The 19332-nt window shown below is 39.6% G+C and overlaps 1 protein-coding gene and 1 long non-coding RNA gene across 4 annotated transcripts in view; one reads left to right on the forward strand and one right to left on the reverse strand.

Moving 5' to 3' along the window:
- The window catches only part of LRMDA (leucine rich melanocyte differentiation associated), a 2054983-nt gene that overhangs the window by 1718274 nt on the left and 317377 nt on the right, over positions 1-19332 (forward strand). The gene's annotated exons all lie outside the window — the stretch shown is intronic.
- LOC115470234 overlaps positions 1-19332 on the reverse strand; it is a 102095-nt gene that overhangs the window by 35707 nt on the left and 47056 nt on the right. For 2 of the 3 annotated variants that reach the window (XR_003942145.1, XR_003942144.1), the window contains one exon: positions 236-414. This is a non-coding gene — a long non-coding RNA (uncharacterized LOC115470234). Of the gene's footprint in view, positions 1-235; positions 415-18090; positions 18177-19332 lie in introns of those variants that run through there. The other variant, XR_003942146.1, reaches the window with a different exon arrangement.

Genomic DNA, 19332 nt, shown 5'->3' on the forward strand with positions numbered 1-19332 from the left:
GATTAAGATGTTTTAAAAATCAATTTGACTGCATGATCTTTATCGCATTATCCTTTTCCTCAACCTCAACAGCAAATTAATGTGAACCCCATAGTGATGGAATATGATATTACACTTTTAGAAATGCTGATATTTATATCCCAGGCCTCGGGAGGTGTGTGTGGGGGTGGGAGTGGGGGTGGATGTTGGGAGACAGTATTGGATATCTGCAGGGATCTGAAGTCCAGCATTTTACCTTTCAGACACACTATCAGACTCATCACCTTCTTTTTAGGTGGCAGTAATTACAGCTGTGTTATCAGCAGTTGTGACAGTGCACGGTAATGACTCCCGTGATCTTCATTGTATGCTGAAAGTCTGTTCTCTTGAAAAAGACTGCATCCAGTTTAGGGCAACATCTTGTAGGCCCATATCCTGCCAGTGAATGAGAAGAAAATACTGGTCAGTAAGATAGAATGTAATCCTTTCTAGAACTTTGGAGGCAATTTTAGAACAACTCACCAAAATTTAGGTGCCAAATTGCTATAGGCTGTGAGCCTATTCTATTAGAGCACATATGCCTGTGCTAATTCTAACCATTTGTGTTTCTGTATGAACTAGTGTGGTTGCAGAGTTAGTTGGTTGTTTTAAAGGCAATACATAGAAATAAAGCAAAAAAGAAAATAAGATGATATATATATTTTTATTGCAGTAACAATACATTTTCTGACTTGCTGTTTAAGGCCAGAATCTTCTTCCTCAGGTCAGGAATGAGAAAAAAGTTGAGAATCTCAGAATATATAATATATAATCCATCATGACTTCTACTTCCTAGTATCATCTATTATCATTTCCTTTAATGTTTTTAGTCTCACGCAGACATCGCTCCCCCATATTTTCAGAGATATTTGTCCATGTAAGTATTCTCAAGCTGGTGAGCGTCGTGATACCTAAAAACGTTTCCCAGAATGTGGATTTGAGGACGAAAGAGGCAGAAAACACTTCCTTACCTCTCAGTGCATCACGTGGTCTCACCCATAAGTACATAAGTATTGCCATACTGGTAAAGACCAAAGGTCCATCAAGCCCAGCATCCTGTTTCCAACAGTGGCCAATCCAGGTCACAAATACCTGGCAAGATCCCAAAACAGTACAAAACATTCTATACTGCTTATCCCAGAAATAGTGGATTTTCCCCAAGTCCATTTAATAATGGTCTATGGACTTTTTCTTTAGGAAGCCATCCAAACCTTTTTTTAAACTCCGCTAAGTTAACCACCTTTACCACATTCTCTAGCAACGAATTCCAGATTTTAATTACATGTTGTGTGAAGAAAGCTTTTCTCTGATTCATTTTAAATTTACTACATTGTAGCTTCATCATATGCCCCCCTAGTCCTAGTATTTTTGGAAAGCGTAAACAGACTCTTCACATCTACCCGTTCCACTGCACTCATTATTTTATAGACCTCTATCATATCTCCCCTCAGCTGCCTTTTCTCCAAGCTGAACAGCCCTAGCCTCTTTAGCCTTTCCTCATAGGGAAATCGTCCCATCCCCTTTATCATTTTCGTCGCCCTTCTCTGCACCTTTTCTAATTCCACTATATCTTTTTTGAGATACGGAGACCAGAATTGGACACAATATTCAAGGTGCGGTCGCTCCATGGTGCGATACAAAGGCTTTATAACATTCTCATTTTTGTTTTCCATTCCTTTCCTAATAATACCTAACATTCTATTTGCCCACTGAGCAGAAGGTTTCAATGTATTATCAACGACAACACCTAGATCCCTTTCTTGGTCTGTGACTCCTAACGTGGAACCTTGCATGACGTAGCTATAATTTGGGTTCCTCTTTCCCACAAGTATCACTTTGCACTTGTTCACATTAAACGTCATCTGCCATTTAGACGACCAGTCTCCCAGTCTCATAAGTTCCTCTTGTAATTTTTCACAATCCTCCCGCAATTTAACAACTTTGAATAACTTTGTGTCATCAGCAAATTTAATTACCTCACTACTTACTCCCATCTCTAGGTCATGTATAAATATGTTAAAAAGCAGCGGTCCCAGCACAGACCCCTAGGGAACCCCACTAACTACCCTTCTCCATTGAGAATACTGACCATTTAACCCTACTCTCTGTTTTCTATCTTTTAACCAGTTTTTAATCCACAATAGAACACTACCTCCTATCTCATGACTCTCCAATTTCCTCTGGAGTCTTTCATGAGGTACTTTGTCAAAAGCCTTCTGAAAATCCAGATACACAATATCAACCGGCTCACCTTTATCCACATGTTTGTTCACGCCCTCAAAAAAATGCAGTAGATTGGTGAGGCAAGACTTCCCTTCACTAAACCCATGCTGACTTTGTCTCATCAGCCCATGTTTTTGTATGTGCTCTGTAATTTTATTCTTAATAATAGCCTCTACCATTTTGCCCGGTACCGACGTCAGACTCACCGGTCTATAATTTCCAGGATCTCCTCTGGAACCTTTTAGCTTGAATATGTGATGAAGTGTTGCATGATGGAATGTCCATGGTGATTATGTGTAATGTGATGAACTGTCTCAGTGATTAAGTGACGCAGTGATGAAGTGCCAGGTGATGAAATTTCCATACACTATTTTAAACATTATTTTGTGACATTTCCATAAAGAAACTGAGATGTGATCCAAACACATCTTCCCAACCTAATCAAATTGGACTGGCTATTTTAAACCCATGAACTAAATGTAGTGTTTCTCAGTTCTCAAGTTTGCTTGCTTTGCCAATGGACTAGCATCTCCATTCAATTAGCCACCTTGGTTGGAAATTTAAAAAAAATCATGTTAGAATTATTTTATTGTTTTGATTTTGATAGTTTTGTGTAAGAACATGCATAAAACAGGCATTTCTAAAGTTCATTTATTGTTAATAGTAGATATTCTTTCTATGTCCATTTCCAAGAGCCATAAAATGACAGTAAATCTAGAAAATGCCATGCCACTTAAGGCTTCTGAAATGAGCTTTTGAGTGTTGCACTCACAGGGATGTCAACCTGTCAGAAGTTAAATCGTAAATGTGTTCTTAAAGCCTATTGCATCAGGGAGATTTCTGGACTTCATAAAATAGGATTTTAGTATAATTTCTCTCTTTTAATCTCTCACTTTGTTTTATGCTGTATCAACCTCTTGTATTCTATTGTGTTAGATATTATTATATTTGTTTGTATCACATATTTGAATACTGTTCAGCTTTTGTACAGACTGATAAAATAAACAACATTTTAGGAAGAGAATCCCCAGCTAACTGAAAAAAAATCACATTTAGGGTCCTAAACATTAAAACTCATGTAAAAGAATAAAAAGAAGAAAAACTTCAAACATTTTTCATTAATGTGTTTATTTATTATTCACAAAACCAGAATAAAATACTGCAGAAAAATAAGGTTAGTTCAAGAGTTATGTAGATCTTATCCTGATATAGTACAGATATATATAAGAGCCATAATAAATCATTCATCAGACAGCACAAATTTCCATTAGTTGGGTAAATGTATAATTTCCTCAAGTCCACCTTTATAATGGTTTATGGATTTTTCTTCCAGGAACTTGTTTAACTCTTTTTAAAACCCTGCTATGCTAACCAATTTTACCACAGTCTGTGGCAATAAATTCCAGAGCTTAATTTTACATTGAATGAAGAAATATTTTTTCTAATTTGTTCAAAATGTACTACTTACTAACTTTATTGCATTCCCCCTAGTCCTCTTACTTTTGGAAAGAGTAAACAAGTGATTCATATGTATCTGTTCCACTCTACCCTTTATTTTATAGACCTCTACCATATCTTCCCTCAGCCATTTCTTCTCCAAGATGAAGATCCCAAAGCTCTTTAGCCTTTCCTCATAGAGGAGCAATTTCATTCCCTTTGTCATCTTTTTAATCCTTCTCTGTACCTTTTCTAATGTAGCTATATCTTGCTTAAGATGCAGTGGCCAGAATTTTGCACAATATTTGAGTTGCAGTTGTTCTATGGAGTGATGTATAGGTATCATTATATTCTCTGTTTTATTCTCCTTTCTTTTTCCAGTGATTCATAATATTGTATTTGCTTTCTTGACTGCCATTGCACACTGAGCAGAGGATTTGAATATATTATCTATGATATCTAGATCCTTTGCCTGGGTGGAACCTTGCATCATGTAGCTATAGCTTGGTTTCCTCTTCCCTACATGTATCACATTGCACTTATATTACATTTCATCTGCCATTTGAATACCCAGTCTCTCTGTTTTGTAAGGTCTTGCAATTTTTCACAATCCTCTTGTGATCCAATAACATTGAATAACTTTGTATCATCAACAAATCTGATCACCATACTCATTATTCCTTTTTCCAGGTCATTTATAAATATATTAAAAAGCAGCTGTCCCACACAGATCCTTGAGTACCCCAGTATTTATTAGGGCCGCACATTAATTATGATTAACACCACGATTCACACGTTAATAATCACAATAAAAATTTTAATCACAATTAATAATTAACCCTGTGCTGCCCACCTTCTGCCTCCCTCTCCTTCCCCTGCGGTGCATGGTTCAGCATCTCTCCCTCCCCTCCCAGACTGCCGGTGGCTCTCTCTGTCTCACGTCCCCTCTCCTCTCCTTCCAACTTGGTTTACCTTGTCAGCAATTCTTTGGCCCTGTATCCCAGTGGCAGCCATACTGAAAGGCTGTCTGCAAGCCTGCAGTGGGCCTTTCCCACTGACCCGTCCCATCCTTCTGAAAATGAAGCTGTTGGGTTCATGGAGATGGAGGAGGGAGGGAGCAGAAAGACATAATGGACCTGTGGTGGAGAGGGTGGAGAGAAGGAAGAAAAGAGAGAGAGAGATGTTGGACTCAGTGGGGGGTGAAGGGTTGGGAGAGCAAGAACAGAGGGAAGAGAGAGAGATATAATAGACTTGGGGGTAGAGAGGAAGATGGGAGAGAGAGTTGGACTTGGAGGCAGGAGAAGGAAAGAGGTCCTTCAATCAGTGGCCTAGCCACTGGGGAGGGGAGGGGTGGGGCCTTGGAGACCTGGACCCCTCACATTGGGCTTAGGCCCCCTCCAAAGCTACCTCTTCAATGACTGGCGGTGTAGCTGAAGCCGTGCCAGTTAAAGAAGTCTGCTGCCTGAGTCATCCCCTTTCTCCTCGTACTGCCTCAGGAGAGAGGAAGTCAGCAAGACACCTCCAGCCACCAACACATGTATTCCCCAAGAATGCTTAGTTCATACATGAATTGAGTATGCTTGGGGAGTGCCAGCATCAGCAGCTGGAGACACCCTGCTGATTTCCTTGCTCCTGAGCACAAGGAAGAAAGGGGCCACTTTGGCAGTGGATTTCTTCGACTGGTGGGGCTTCAGCATCCCCACCAACAAAGGTATGATATCTAATGTAGGGGGGAGGGAGAGGAAATGTGTGCCCTCCCCAGTCCAACCCTATGCCCCCCCCCCCAATGGGCTGATGGCTATGCCCCACCTTTAATCACGTGATTATCCACAATTAAAATTTTTAATCGAAATTCAGCCCTAGTATTTCCCCTTCTATGTTGAGAATATTGACCATTCAACTTTACTTTCTGTTTTCCATCTTTTAAATAGTTCTTAATCCACAATAGAATGTTACCTCCTATCTCATGACCTTTTAATTTGGAGTCTTTCATGAAATACTTTCGCAAATGCTTCCCCAAATTCAGATATACAATATCAATCAGCTCACTTTTATCCACATATTCATTCACGCCTTCAAATAATATAGCAAGATTTCCTTTGGTTAAATCCATGATGACTTTGTAATTTGTCCAATACAAAAACTAGGCATAATAGAACAGATGATTAATCATAAGTTGAATGACTACACAGCAGAATTTTGTGTTATGTAAGCACCAATATGGGCTTGGAATAAACCATAGTACAAAAATTTTATTAATTTATCTGTTGATCAGTGACTAATAACTTTGGAAACAAATATAGCTATAGTAGCTATATTTTAGATGTCTCAGCTGCATGGTGCATGACATATTGTTTGGTCACTGCACAAATATGTCATGAAGAGTATTACTTGACATACTTTTACAGCTAGAGAATATAACAGGGATTAAGGAGGATGTTTTTATGTGATTTAAATCTTATTTGACAAACGGGTTTGCAATGAGGCAAGGAGTTAGGTTTCACAAGGATTGGTGTTATCTGCTATCATTTTAAATTTATATTTTTGTTCTTTTTGTGATGTAAACAAGCTAAGGTTCTCATTATGAATATATGCAGATGACATAATGCTTTATCTTCCTTGCACTGAATTTATTATTGTTACCTTAAAGAGCAATGTCTGAGGCTATAAAAATTCTATCCAATTGGTTATTGGCAAATGGCCTGATTATAAATTGTAAGAAAATGCAGATTCTGGCATTGCAAAGAACTGCACCAATTCTAGATCCAATACTCATAGACTGAAGATAATTCAGACATGTCATAGAATACAATATGTGGAGGGGCATTTTCGAAAGGGATGTCCATGTTTCGATTTGGACGTCCTAGCAAAATGTCCCGCTCCAGGGGCGGGGAAACCCGTAATTTTGAAACAAGATGCATTTCCATCTTTCATTTCAATAATACGGTCAGGGACGTCCAAATCCTGAAATTCAGTCGTCTTTAGAGATGGTCGTCCCTAGACATGGATGTTTCTGATTTTCAGCGATTTTCGAAACCAAGGACGTCCACCTCAGAAACGACCAAATGCAAGTCATTTGGTGGTGGGAGGAGCCAGCATTTCTAGTTCACTGGTCCCCCTGACTGTACTGCTATGGATTTACAGCCTGTCTCACTGACACAGACTACTCAATAATTACCGTGGATTCTTTTGGATTCGTATTAGATAAATGAAACCTTTATTAGAGGTGTTAAATTCTACAATGATTAAGGTATATACAATGATTAGCTATATAAACACAATAATTAGCTATATAACCTTTATTACATCACTGGTCTCTACATTTAAGCAATACATACGCTGTAACGGACCTCCCCAGCTGATGTTAAGAGCCTGGATGATGGAATGACCAGTGATGTTTGTATGTATAGTGTATTATTGCTTCTTTTCCTGGACTAAGAACTCTTAGCATTGCTTAGATGTAGATACCAGTGATGCACGTGGGAAGGAGGAACCCGAATTACGGCTATGTCATGCAAGGTTCCGCTTTAGGAGTTACGGACCAAGAAAGGGATCTGGGAGTCATCGTGGCTAGGACGTTGAAATCTTCCGCTCAATGTGCTAAGGCAGCTAAGAAGGTGAACAGAATGTTGAGTATTATTAGAAAAGGGATGGAAAACAAGCATGAGGATGTTATAATGCCGTTACATCGCTCCATGGTGCGACCACATCTGGAGTATTGTGTTCAGTTCTGGTCGCCTCATCTCAAAAAAGATATAAAGAAATTGGAGAAGGTGCAGAGAAGGGCGACGAAAATGATAAAAGGGATGGGATGACTACCTTATGAGGAGAGGTTAAGAAGGCTAGGACTCTTTAGCCTGGAGAAAAGGCAGCTGAGGGGTGATATGATAGAGGTGTACAAAATAATGAGTGGGGTAGAGCAGACAGATGTGAAGCGTTTGTTTACACTTTCTAACAATAATAGAACCAGGGGACACAAGATGAAATTAGAATGTGGTAGGTTTAAAACAAATTGGAGAAAGTTTTTTTTACTCAGCGCGTGGTTAGACTCTGGAACTCATTGCCAGAGAAGGTAGTGACGGCAGCTGGCCTTGCTGAGTTTAAAGGGGGTCTGGATAGATTCCTGAAGGAAAAGTCCATTGATCGTTATTAAATTTTGGGGTTTTGCCAGGTTCTTGGGGCCTGGATTGGCCGCTGTCGGAGACGGAGTGCTGGGCTTGATGGACCTTAGGTCTTTTCCCAGCGTGGCAGTGCTTATGTACTTATGTACTTTAAAGATATTTTTTGAGGGTGGAATTTGTAGTATGGAGTGTTGCCATGATTTGGGTTTCTGCCAGGCACATGTGATCTGGATTGGCCACTGTTTGGAAAAAAGGATAATGGGCTAGATGGCTATTCTTATGTTCTTAAAGTATGTGGAACCTTCTTAGTTACAAAGGGATCAGTATTCAAAGTGATATAACTGGGCAAGAGAGGGTCCTGCCTGGTTAAATTGCTTGTGCTTGGATGTCCACTGATTTAACTAGGTAGTACTGTTGAATATCAGCACTGAACACCCTTGCATTGTACAGGTAATGCTGGGGCAATCTGGGGACAGATTCTGGGTGGAGCCAGAACTTATCCGGGCACTGGCAACATTAATGGCTGATGCCCAGATTGATAACCAACAGATAGGACTGCATAGACAGCAGTCCTATCTTTGCCAAGTTGGCTATCCAGGTACCAGCAGCTGCCTCAAGAGTCCTGTGATCTCCCCTTTTGACCCCCCCCCCCCCCAAAGAGCATTGGTCCCCTCCCTCCTAACATCTCCAAAGAACATTGCACCCCTGTCAACAAGAGCCAAACTCCTTCCTCCCTTCCTCCACTCCAAAATATTAGTCCCCTCCCCCACTGGATTCCAATCTCCCTCCTCAAGATCTTGGGTTTCGCACCTACTTCTGTCCCCAAGAACATTGGTCCTGCTCTATTCTGATGCACCCTACCTACCCCTGAGCTTTGCACCCCTCCTAAAGGCTCCACCCACTGAAGGACACCCCCCCCCCCCAAGCCTATCCTTGTAGTCCCTACTAGTCTAGGGTAAAAAGGGCAGAAGCGATCTCCACTTGCTCTTGCCCATTAGCAGCTCTGGTTTCAAAATGGCTGCCACAATCTCCAGCACGGTCACAACGCTGTTCATCCCTAGTGTCCAGAGTTTTAATATGTAGCCTAAAGTTAGCGCATATCCCCTAATTCTATAAAAGTCATTAAAAATTGTGTGCACAAATTTGGATGCATGCCTAATTTGCGTTCACAATTTCATTGAATAACAAACTAATTAGTGCCAATAATTGGCTTTTTAACATCAATTACTGGCACTAATTAGATTTAATTGGAATTTATGTGCGTAAATTTAGACATGGGATCTGCGCCTAAATTTTACGGGCGAGTGAAAAAAAGGGTGGAGAAATGAGAGGGTCATGGGTAGAATGGGGGCATTCTTAGCATTTATGCATGTTTTTATAGAATATGGGGATATGCATCCAATTTAGGCGCATACATTTGCACCATGTTTCAGTTGATGCAAATGACTGCGCCTAAAGTTAGATGCAATTCCCAGGTGTAAGCACTATTCTATTAACCACATCTAACTTTAAGAGTGACTTATAAAATAGCACTTTTTTTCATTGTCATATATAAAATTCACCCCATACCGCTGGATTCTATATATGGCGCCTAGATTCGCGTGGAGATAAGCGTGGCATTTAATTGGTGGAACAAGATAAATTAGCATTTTTACCAGCACTTAACAAGCAATAATGAGTGCTAATTGGCAATAATTACAATTTATGCACGGAAATCTGTATGCGTATTCTATAAAGAATTGCGCTTAAATTGCAAAGCGCACAGTTCAAAATAAATGCATGTAGCTGAAAGGGGTTGTGTTTATGGGCATTCCTTGGGTGTTCTAACAGTTATGTGCACAATTACAGAATACGCCTCAGTGCGCCCAAATCTACGTGCATGAATTTACACCAGGTTTCTATTGGTGTAAATGAACACACGTAGCTTTAGGCGTTGCAGTATTGATAAGGTGTATTCTGTATACTGTACCTTAATTTTATAGAATACATTTATATAGAATCTGGCCCACAGTGGCTAACTGGTTATATCACACATATTTGAGCGCTGGCCAGCTAAGAGTAGCTTCCAAATTGGACCATCTAAATAGCAGTCCTATCTTTGGTTGCTATAAACCTAACTAGCCAGTGCTAAATATTCACAGACAGTTAACCCCTCTGTTTACAAAACTGCACAGCAATGCTGACACAGCCCATTCAAACTGAATGGGCTGTGTAGGCATTACCACACAGGTAGCCACTAATGTGGCTTTGTATACAGGGGGGTAAGTTTGAGCCAGCCAAAAAAAACCCTGGATATTCAATGCCAGTCACCAGAAACAGTCCTGCATTGAATATCCAGGATCAGGCCAATCGTGGCACTTGTGCGGGCTGCCACCCATGATCTGAATATCGGTCCCTGTGTTCTTAAGGGTACCAGCCACTAACTAAGGGGCCCTTTTACTAAGCTGTGTAGGCACCTATGCGCACCCAACACACGTCAATTTTGAGTTACCGCCTGGCTACCGCGTGGCCCTTGAGGTAATTTCATTTTTGACGTGCGTACGCTATGCAAGCCGGAAAATATTTTTATTTTCTGGCATGCGGGAGGTAATCAGGGGGTAATCAGCATTTTACGTGTATAGTCCATTACTGCCTGTACCATCCTGTGTGGAGTTAAGTCTAAGACAGAGGTTTTAACCAGTGGTGCCTGCACTCCCAAGAGGTGCGATAAGAAGTTAAACAGGATGTGGAGAAGGGTCTTGAAATCTGATGCAATTTATTGAAACTTTCAAGGCAGAGTAAAGGCAGTTATTAAGACAGTTATTGGTAGTATAACTGTGTACTACTGAAATTTTTAGCTATGTTAATCTCAGTTAGCACTGTTAGTGGCTAACAGTTAGTGACATATGTAGCAATCAGTAGTCACTAGTGGACACTTAGTTTAAGAAGGGGGTATGAGGGAACAAAAAAAAAAGTTAAGAACCCCTAGTCTAAAGTATACTTGAATCAATGGAGAGTGAAATGACTTGCTACACGTCCATTTTCGGCAAAAATAAAAAAAGGCATTTTTTTACAGGTGCACTGAAAAATGATTCTGCGCACACCCAAAACACTCTTCTACACTACCGCAGGCCATTTTTCAGTGTGCTTTTGTAAAATGGCCCCTAATGTGGCTGTTCATTTCATTGCACGGATGATGTGTAAAGAGCACATTACTCCTGTATTGATTCCTAGTTATAGTACAGGTCGGATTTAAGATATTGGCAATATTGTTTAAGGAAGTCAGATTTTTTAGACTATTACCTACAGCCTTTCCACTACTGGAACATCATCTAATATTTTATATATTCACGAACAAAGCTTATTGAAGGTACCAACATTATGCTGGACTAGGAAAGCTGGTTTGTGCATTTGAAAATGTTCCATTATGGACTTACAATTATGGAATTCCTCACTTATGGCATTTAGGTTAAATGTCACGTGAACGATTTCTGAAAAAGACTCAAAATTTGCTTATTTCTGGATTCATGTACTATATGATGGGATGGTTGTTATGCTGAGTTAGATTTTAGAAGACTAAGATAGGGTATTCTTTAGATGTGTGTGTTGTCTATGATGTTAATGCTTGTGTTATTGGAAACTGCTATAATTTTTTGATTGATAGTATATACAGAGAGGCATAATCGAACGCGAACACCCATCTCCATGGGCGCCTATCTCGGAGGCCAGGTACGCGAAAGGGCGGGACAGACCGTATTTTCGAAAAAGATGGGCGTCCATCTTTTGTTTCAATAATACAGTTTGTGCCAGGCAAATGCATCGCATTTGAGCGGATTTGAGCTGGGCAGTATTGGTTTTCAGCGATAATGGAAACCGAAGGCGCCCAGCTGAAAAACAAACAAATCCAAGGCATTTGGTCATGGGAGGGGCCAGGATTCGTAGTGCACTGGTCCCCCTCACATGCCAGGACACCAACCAGGCACCCTAGGGGGCACTTGTAAAAAGTAAAAAAAAAAAAAAAAAAAATTAAAATAGCTCCCAGGTGCATAGCTCATTTCCCTTGGGTGCTGAGCCCCCCAAATCCCCCCAAAACCCACTGCCCACAACTCTACACCATTACCATAGCACGTATGGCTGAAGGGGGGCACCTACCTGTGGGTACAGTGGGTTTTGAGGGCGGTTTGGAGCGCTCCCATTTAGCAGCACAAGTGTAACAGGTAGGGGGAGGATGGGCCTGGGTCCACCTGCCTGAAGTGTACTGCACCCACTAACAACTGTTCCAGGGACCTGCATACTGCTGTGATGGAGCTGGGTATGACATTTGAGGTTGGCATACAGGCTGGGAAAAAAAAGGTTTTAAAGTTCTTTTTTTTGGTGGGAGGGGGTTAGTGACCACTGGGGGAGTCAGGGGAGGTCATCTGGGCAGTTGGGGCACTTTTTGGGGACTTGTTCGTGACAAAAAAGGGTCCAAAAAGTGACCCAAATTCTTGCTTCTGGTGCCCTTCTTTTTTCGATTATTGGCCGAGCGCGCCCATCTCTCCTTGGCCGATAACCATGCCCTAGTCCCGCTTCCACCACTCCACTGACACGTCCCTGTCAACTTTGTTCGTTCAAGCGACAGAGTGCAGTTGGAGGCGCCCAAAATCGGCTTTCGATTATACCGATTTGGGCGCCCATGAGAGAAAGACGCCCATCTCCCGATTTGGGTCGAAATATGGGTGTCTTTCTCTTTCAAAAATAAGCTGGACAGTGTCTTAATAAATAAAGGTGTGAGAACAGATAGGTACAGTCCTTAAATCCTCAACCAAAGAGTCCATCAAAGAAATACATTGCCAGATCTAGGAGAGTAGGTTGGGGTATATTGAAACAGCTACGCTACTTAGTAAGAAAAAGAGATCTTTGGAAGTGCAGTGCTTTAAAGATTAGTGGCTTGGGAATTTTAGTGGATACACAGTGTACATTAAAAAAAATTCACAGGCAAAAATTATAAACCAAAAAATTATATTATTTCTTAAGGGGGAAAGGTCTCAGAAGCATCAACACTTCTCTGTAAGATAGCTTGATTGTCAGATATGGGTCAGAAAATCCTGTTTGTTTTATCATTTCTGTTCTTTATGCATTTTAAATCCAAATAACATGAAAGAATTTCAGCAGTTCTTATCTTTGCATTTGCTTCAAAAGACACATAAAATAGAAACACCAAGGCTTTCTTCTCCCTGCTGCCAGCATTTAGCATCTACTGCCTCAGGGATTTAAACAAATGTGTCTTCAAGATCAAAAGGATTTCCAAACTTCCATGCCACTATAAAACTGTAACAAACATTTTTAAACTGTGTAAAGTTTTCTTAAAAAGAATATAACATCATTTGTTTTCAGTACTTATAAATGCCTTCAGTGGTGATGAATTTGTTGCTGTTTCAGTGTACAAAGAAACTTCAGCATAGGTATTCAAACACTGTCTGAATTTAAAGGGACAAAACCCCTCCCAAATGTTCTCATAAACTATTATTAGGAGTTGTTTTCTAGAAACAGCTGTAGACACTGAAATATTTAAGGATGGGAATGAAATGTTCTTTCATCCCTCTTCCTGTAAGAACTTAACCCTTTGATAACTTCTTTTTATCTGTTGGAGATGATCATTTATTAAATTCACACTTAGCATTGTAACACATTACCCCTTCTTCCTTGGGCAGATGCAGGTTCCTTTGTGTGAGGGCCATAGTGAGGAAGGGTATAGAGGAAATGTGTCTCAATAGGGTGGCACAGATTATGGGGGAAGATTTGTGTACATAGTATGTGTGTATGTGGTAGTAAGTAGTATTTAAAGAATAAGTTAACCCTTTACAAACTTTTAAGACCTCTAAGGTCCTCTCAAGAACCATCACTATCTGTACCTTCACCAAAAGAAATTGTACGATATGATATAAACCAGCGAGCTTTCTCAGAAATATCTCCCATGCTCTGTAATTTACTTCCAGAGGGTTTGCACTGAGCTGATGAAGAGAGTCTTCAACAATTTAAACCCTGGGAAAAAAAGTTCTCACCTATAAACCCGCTCACATTAAAATAACAATAAACATAAATAAAGAAGACCACAAAGCATTCCTCATCCATCAGTTACCACCAGAGTCCACTAGTCAGCACCGAAAACCCAGTATTTCCCTTAATATAATCAGAATGCAACTACCGTACCATCCTGTGTGGAGTTAAGTCTAAGACAGAGGTTTTAACCAGTGGTGCCTGCACTCCCAAGAGGTGCGATAAGAAGTTAAACAGGATGTGGAGAAGGGTCTTGAAATCTGATGCAATTTATTGAAACTTTCTAGGCAGAGTAAAGGCAGTTATTAAGACAGTTATTGGTAGTATAACTGTGTACTACTGAAATTTTTAGCTATGTTAATCTCAGTTAGCACTGTTAGTGGCTAACAGTTAGTGACATATGTAGCAATCAGTAGTCACTAGTGGACACTTAGGTTAAGAAGGGGGTATGAGGGAACAAAAAAAAAGTTAAGAACCCCTAGTCTAAAGTATACTTGAATCAATGGAGAGTGAAATGACTTGCCTAAGATCACAAGTAGTATCAACAGGAGAAGCAAGATTTGAACCCTGAATGGCCTGGTTCTCAACCTGCTGCTCTAACTTCTAGGCTACTCATCCACAGGGTGCTACAGAAAATTCTGCAGTTCTTTCTGGTTAGCTTCCTTTTGAAATGTGTTTTTAGGTACACAGCAGCAAATGTGCTTATGTATTTTGGCCACTAGGTAGCTTAGGGACACTTTTATTAAGCTGCAATATAAAGTGGCCTTAATGGTCTTTTCCGTCTGCTAACACCTTTTTTACCGCAGCCATAGAAATGGCTATTTTGTATTTTTTGTATTAATGGACATGCGCTAATATCACAGTCAAAGTCAACTAAGGAAACAAAGAAATCGATTCTCTACTGAGCTAAGTCTATTTAAATATTGATTAGCCAAGTATACAAGTTTTGCTTAAGAACTACTAAGAAAGATTTTAAGAGGTTTTTCGGCCGATGATGAGGAAGTCCAGCCCCCTATTGACTTTTTTATATGTCTAGGGGCTTCTCGAGGCCTTTTTCTCCTAAGACAAAAAAGAGTACTTGCTATAAGAAATTTCTTTGAGTACCTGTTATATATTTTCTTTCATGCACTAATATTGCCATTTGCATGTGGCCATTAAAAGAATTTACTGTGTGAGCACTTACCGCCATCCATTTTGTTGGTGGTAAGGGCTCATGCACTATCTGTATGCTAATTAGTTAATGTAGCTGCACTAAACAATTAGTACAGGAATGCTCACTCTCTGTCCCTTGAAAAAATATTAGTGCAGGGTTAGCACACAGTTACCACAGGATGCTTGAGTGCTCTCTATGGTATACCATTTTAACCAGCATTAGGTGCACATTTGTAAAAGGGCCCCTTAGTAGAAACATGGTTAACATGTACGTTAATGATCACTGGTCCCATTATGTTCAATGTGGTTGATTTACTAAAAATGCACAGTAAACCATGTTCACAGTAGCATGAATTGCTTTGCTTTAATGAATTAGCCCCTTAGTGATTGATTCAGGGTCACACTGTAAGTGACAAAAGCAAAATGTAAACCAAGAGCTGAACTGAAGGTTTCTTGCTTTGTGTTCTGAACTATCCTACACTGCCAGCTCACATACACTTGAAATATATACACATTTATACACCAAATCTGTTATCCACTTGAGAGAAAGCAAAGAAAGTATATTTTAGAGTATCATATTAGGATGCGATAAAGGAATTTTAATTTGAAAAGAATTATTGCATTCTTTCTTTGACACTGATCTTCAACCAGCCCGTTTGCCTCAGAGGTCTAGCAAACCTGACAGGCTGATTGCATTTTCTTGCCTTCTGCTGTCTTTAATGTAATTTCAGAATCTATGACTTGTGCAATTTAAAACAAGGTGAAGCGAGACAAAGTAAACTTTATGGGAAATTAATTATAAGTGGATGAAACTTGTTGGAAGAATAGAATGGCAACTGACAGCAAAACCATAAAAACAATCTAAATTTTGAAGAAAAAGAAAATGAAAAAAAAAAACCCAAAGCTATTTGTACTTTTCTGTTTTCCTGTGTTTGCTTTGGATTATCGACCGTATTATGCCCAAACTCTTTTCTTTTAAGAGTAATTTTTCAACTGACATTTGCCTTACTCCTTTGCTAAGCCTTGCCATTTTGTCTTGACTGCTTTCATCTCATAATTTTTCATGGAGAAGAAATGAAAGGCAGTTGGGGGTTTGTTGAATTTAATACTCAGGATAGCAGTATCCTCGAATGTTTGACTGAAATACAGTTGCAAATTCAATGGACAGCTCAAAGGATTCATACATAATGTAGAATTCTTTTCTTTGTAATGGGCTCAATTCACTCAAACTTGAAACTAAGATAAATTTACAACCAGTGGACATTCAGCCAACTTGGCAGGAAAAAAAACCTGTCATAGCCTATGTTAAAAATGTGATTCAGAGGTTCTGTATATCATGGAAAATGTTTATAAGACCCTCTACACACCTTTTATAGCTGACACCCATTTGGAAATGTATAATAAGTTAGCAGCCTCATTATTCTTATTCCAGTATGTAGTCACTTTCTTGTATGGACTAACATTTGGAACTTGATGGAGGAAATTGCAGTGAACATTTTTTTTTAATTTACCAAAGTATTACTAGGGCTTCTATTCTTAAGTGTTTATAAAGTAGAAATTTAGGAGGTCAGTTTTTTGACAGCATTTCAATGTTTGACACTGTGCTGGACATGTCTCCCACACACTCCTACCTCTAGTAACTCTGGCAGCAAAATGGCTTCCACATAAGATCCAACTGTCAAGATATAGCCAGTCATACCTGGATATTCAATGCTGGTACCCGGACATGGCTTATCACTAAGCATACAAGGCTAATTTAGCTGACCACAGTTATTGCTTTAAAAAATGCTAACCATCGCTGGCTGAATATTGACTGGAAAGTATTCCATCTTGAATGTAACTGGGTCTTTCCCAGTATGGCAATACTTATGTACTTATGAATATATCCATATCCACATACCCAGATATACCTCCTTAGGCCTATACATCCCCTGACAATTCTTGATAAAGAAGTCATGAATAATGGTTGTGCCAGCAATAGTGTACATTAACTTTAATATCCATGTATTTAATTTTCTCATTTTCCCCATGGCTTGATACAATCTTTTCCTCTTTCACAATATCTAGATAATCAAAGTAGAACCAGACAATTTCAGTAGAACTCAACCAGAAATCGATATATAATTCTTATTTAAAGGTAGAAATAGTTGTGTACCAGCAGATTGTTCATACAGTGAAATTTAACGTGTAACCTGTGGTACACTGTAAGAAGTAGGCTGGCATATGCAGTGTCATACCAAGAGCTGTGCAAGCAGGCCACAATTTTAGAGGGATGCAAAATTTGCTCCTAGCCCAAAGTCTTCTCTCATTGGTGGGCAGGGGCACCAGTGAGCAAGTTGTATAGGGCACAAGCTTAGCTCATTGGGATCTGGTGCTTGCGTGGTCAAGTGCTTGTGTGGTCAAGTTTTCTTTCAGTTTTATTAGAAAAAAAGTCTTAGGGGTAAATTCTATAAGTAGCGCCTAAAACTCAGCAATGAGAATGTGACGCACTTAGCGCGATTCTATAACGATATGCTTCCTTTATAGATTTGGGCTTAGCACTAAGGTGCACCTAAATGTAGGCAGCTGCAATTAGGCCTGCTATAAGCAGGTCTAAATACTGGTGCATAAGTTAGGCACATTCAGGCGTGATTTAGTATCAATGCGTATAAAATCTAGGAACAGTCCCTAACCATGCCCTCAAATTGTTATGCAGAATAGGAGTTAGGCACAATCCATTATAGAATTGGATATGCGCCTAAATTCTAATTATTGCCCATTAGTGCTGATAATTGCTTATCTCCCAATTATTAGCGCTGATTAGCTTGTTCAATTAAGTTGTGCACACTGTTTATAGAATCACGCTAACAATGTCTTTAATTGGTGCTGATTTTTCAGGTGTAGTATATAGAATTTGGCCCTTAGTGTACAGGCCCAGGATGAACAGTCTGGGAGACTATAATCTTTATCCAGTATAGAGCCAAAGTCCAGTTGCCAAAAGGTACTACTTTTGCCCCATAGTGGCTACTAACTTGACTGCTTGGCTCCAGCTTTTGTCCAAGATAGATTCTCTATCCAAACAGAAAGGCAAGGTCTTACACATACATGATTACAAATTACTCAGTTTGGACCTTAGGACTACTTTCTGTGACTGCTGAGGATAGATTCTCTGTCACCTGCAGTTTGCTCATTGATCTGTGTTAAGGTTTATCCATCATTTGAGTCCCAAGCTATCTTTTTTGCTTCCAACAAAGGAATAATAATGAATTTCCAATATAAAATAAGATTAGAATTAAAAACAGAGAGAAATAGAGGCAGGAGGGGAAAATGACTGTTTATAATCTGAATCATCTGCTGGGGCCCTTTCTCTTTAGGTAATTCTGCCAGGAGTAAAAACTCTGAACAATATAGCCCTGATATTATTGAAGCAAGACTTTCCACCAATCACAAGATAATAATCCTTTAAATCAAAGTGCGAGTAATTGGAAAAAGGCAAATAACCTAAAATTATTCAAATTGTGAAATTTGGAGCCAGATATACCAAGGACTTTCTTCCATTTTTTTTCCATGGGAAAAATATTTAGTGCATCTGACCCTTAGTGCATTGCTTCCTCTTCTGCTGTCATGAATTTTATTCAAAACTCAGCAATAATGGTAAAATACCGCAGATTAGCAGATGGTACATTAAGTGTGAGGTGTATAGAGAATTGTCTAAGTGGCAATGTGCAGCTACATTTTTCATACATAATTAGGAATGTTACTGAAGAATTATATAAAGAACTGAAGTGCTCTTTCCTAGATATCAGATTTTGCTTTTAGCACAAGAAATAATCTGTTACTGTTTTCTAACAATTTGCTTGGCTGTAGTTGCTTATGTATGTGTTCCAGTGGTTGTATTAAAATTTTCAACAAGTGAATTAAAGAAATACGGTTCTTTGATAAATGGTGTGGCCTGAAACATTATGGTCCTTATTTTAGAGGGTTCATCATGTGTAGATCATGACTTTTACATATGTTGATTGTCATGCACATGTAAATGCAGTTTTAGAAAGCCATGATTTAAACATGATGATCTGTACCACTGTTACTTGTCAGAGGGATGTGGTTAGGGCAGGCTTACAATATTGACATGTATTCCCCATTGTACAAAGGGAATCCATTTTGCTATTAAAAAAAATGGTGCATAAGTGCTTGCTGCTATGGGGTTGACATAAACCCCCTGTTGGCTTCCCTGACACCCCTGCCACATTCATCCACCCACCTGAACAACCTGTCATGAGCTCCCCCAGGCATCCTAAAGTACAACTGCCTCCTCATTATCTGCATTAACTGATGCTTCCCAAGTTCTCCATGGCAGACTTCCCCCCCCCCCCACCTTGTTCTT

The sequence above is a fragment of the Microcaecilia unicolor genome, chromosome 5, assembly GCF_901765095.1.
Source record: "Microcaecilia unicolor chromosome 5, aMicUni1.1, whole genome shotgun sequence".
Taxonomy (NCBI): domain Eukaryota; kingdom Metazoa; phylum Chordata; class Amphibia; order Gymnophiona; family Siphonopidae; genus Microcaecilia; species Microcaecilia unicolor.